Consider the following 2,801-nt stretch of genomic DNA (forward strand, 5'->3'; position numbering starts at 1 on the left):
ATTTTAATATAAAAATAATGATAATAAATATTATAAAATAATATAATAAAATAAACAAATTTTTTTATTAAAAAATGAAGTATATATTTTTCTAAATTTAAGATAGTCAATTTTTTTTTTGTAGATTTTGATATTCCCTCCTATATTTCTAAAATATTTCAGTGTTCCCTCAGATATTTTTAAAAATATTTTAAATTTTTCACAAACCCAAATATTAAATAACCTAATCTTCTGAATCGGTCCACAAAACAAATCGTCGACCGAAAAAGAGGGTGTTTATGCTTTGCCCCTCGCAACCACCTCCCCATCAAAAATCATTTACCTCATCGCAGCCATCTCTGTTCCTCGCTAGAATCTTTGGTGCAATTGAGTTACAAACAATCTAAAAATCCATATATCATTACTATATTTGAACTTCCTTCCGCACGCATAACCTCTTTTCTCAAATCAATATCACATTCGCCAATAACAATTACAGTCAATTGAACCCCACCATGAGCGACAATGTATCCACCGCTGCCACCACCACCAAAGCCTCTCTGATCACCAAAACTTTGGTTGTCGGAAGATATGCTGAAGAGCCCGACGACATCATATATGAGCCCGAAGCAACATTCACATGTACCTTGGAACATTGATATGCATACAATTTGTTTGTGTAAATGCCCAATTGAGGGTACTGTGGCCATGGCACGAAACTTTTATATGATGTTAGGCAATTTCGGAGCAGTTATGTCACTTGTCAAAACTGATGTTGTTGGTAATAGAACAGTAAGTGTTAACCCTTTCCATTTCCTTTAGTTTTGATTTGTATATTAATATATTATATTCCATTTATACGCATATTTGATTATTTTTCTCTTCTTCCAAAGGTTATAGAACAAGTATTTATCCAACCCATATGATTTTTAGAAACTATACGGTTCGGATTGAGGTTGAAGCTAAGAAAGCAAATGGTTCATCCAGTTGCACTAATGGTCATTTGTGGCTAACTAGGTGAGTTTACGATTCTACCCTCACAGTAATATATTATCACAAATAATTAAAACCCCCCAAGACACCCTTCATAGCGATGGACTTCATTGTAGAATTATTATGTAACATAGTGGAGCACAAGGATTGGAGCATGTAATAAGTTTATTCTGAAGCCTACACTAAGACACTCTATAAATAGCATGGATGGTTAGCTAGTTCAACTTTCACGGTATCCATTTTCTTTATTACATTATTAGAATTTACAAAAAGTAAAATTATAGTATATATACAAATACATATTCTATCACAGTTGACCAAAAGAAATACTTTGAAGATTTATGCAAGCCCATGGGTGTTAGAGCTTGGCTTAACTATCAGGTTTTGTATTACACCAAGAATTGAAAATTTTTTATTTTATCTTGCATAGTCTATATACAAATACATCGACTATCAGATTTGTATTTCTCTTTGCTTCTTTCTTTTTCATTGCACATATATGGAGGAAACTATAATTCAAGTTACAAAATGATCAAATAGGTTACAATGTTACATTAAAATGCATATTTACGTGTAGGAGTAGTAGCAGATATTATTTTTGTTTGTGTTTTGGCTTTTTCTAAAAACAATAACATATTTCTAATTTAAGTTGTTATAATTTTCAGGGATGTGTGAAATGGTTTCAAGCAGATGAAACTGGCCACAAACATTGCAATGGTCAATACTTTGATTATTGGCGGTGTGTAGACAAATGTGTAAGTTTATTATTATTATTTTATTTAATCAGTATATTAAATATGTGTTAATCTTTAATCTTTATTCATACTTTTTTAATATTAAGCCTTATTTCAATGCAGGTTACACCTAGGCTGTTTGCAAAACTTAAGTAATGGAGAATATAGGGAGCTTGTTGCTAAACAAAAAGAGCAAAACGAAGAGCTTAAGTAAATAATGAAGGCCAAAGATGACCAACACAACGCAAGAGTCGAGCATCTTAATAAACAACTACAATCGGCCATGGCTGTTACTAACTCTTTTAAACAACTACAAAACTAGTAGGTCATAAAGTGTTGATAGGTTTATTGCAAAGTATTTATTTTAAATTAGCCACTTTCATTTTCCATATAATAAATATTTATTGTTTTATTTTATGATATAAATGTTATTTGATTTTTGTTATTTTTGTTTTTATATATTAGTACAAAATAATTTGTATTTAATTTCAAAATTAATTATCCATCCATAGTTATGATCTTTGCTACGGAAGCATGTCTACGTAATTTTCTATGGAATCTGTTATAGAATATAGACCAAGGATTTTTCTATGGAACCGACACCACAGATTTTGCTATGGAACCAACACCACAGATTTAGCTATGGAGTTATCACCATGGATTTAGCTAGGGAGTCATCACAATGGATTTAGCTATGGAGTCACCACATCGGATTTAGTTAGGAAGTCATCATAACGGATTTAGCTAGCGATTCATCACCATGGAATTTGCTACAGATCCACTACAACGCAATTTGTGATGGAAGAACTACCACATAATTCGCAACGAAATACCATCTACAACAGATTTCATTCCATTGTCACATTTGCGACGGAATTATTGTTTACATTGAAAATTCCATCGCTATTCGTATTTTGCAACGGAATTTCCGCTTTTTGTAACGGATTCCTTCCCTAGTAAAATCGTGTTTTTCTTGTAGTGACACTAACCCTTGCGCTTAGTCATTACTACCCGCAAATATAAAAAGACATCATCAACTAACACTCTCTTTTTCACTAACTATAGGATCTAAGCGTGCCTCTGAGGAGAATCACT

General features: G+C 32.1%; 1 long non-coding RNA gene across 1 annotated transcript; it reads left to right on the top strand.

Moving 5' to 3' along the window:
• Positions 1-261: 261 nt before the first annotated feature.
• Positions 262-1,712, top strand: LOC145133161 (uncharacterized). Its single transcript, XR_013718445.1, has 3 exons — positions 262-771; positions 873-1,204; positions 1,286-1,712. It is a non-coding gene; the product is annotated as an uncharacterized LOC145133161 (long non-coding RNA).
• Positions 1,713-2,801: the final 1,089 nt, after the last annotated feature.

Source organism: Lactuca virosa, chromosome 8 (genome assembly GCF_052849685.1).
Source record: "Lactuca virosa cultivar CGN04683 chromosome 8, Lactuca_virosa_CGN04683_v6, whole genome shotgun sequence".
Classification (NCBI taxonomy): Eukaryota; Viridiplantae; Streptophyta; class Magnoliopsida; order Asterales; family Asteraceae; genus Lactuca; species Lactuca virosa.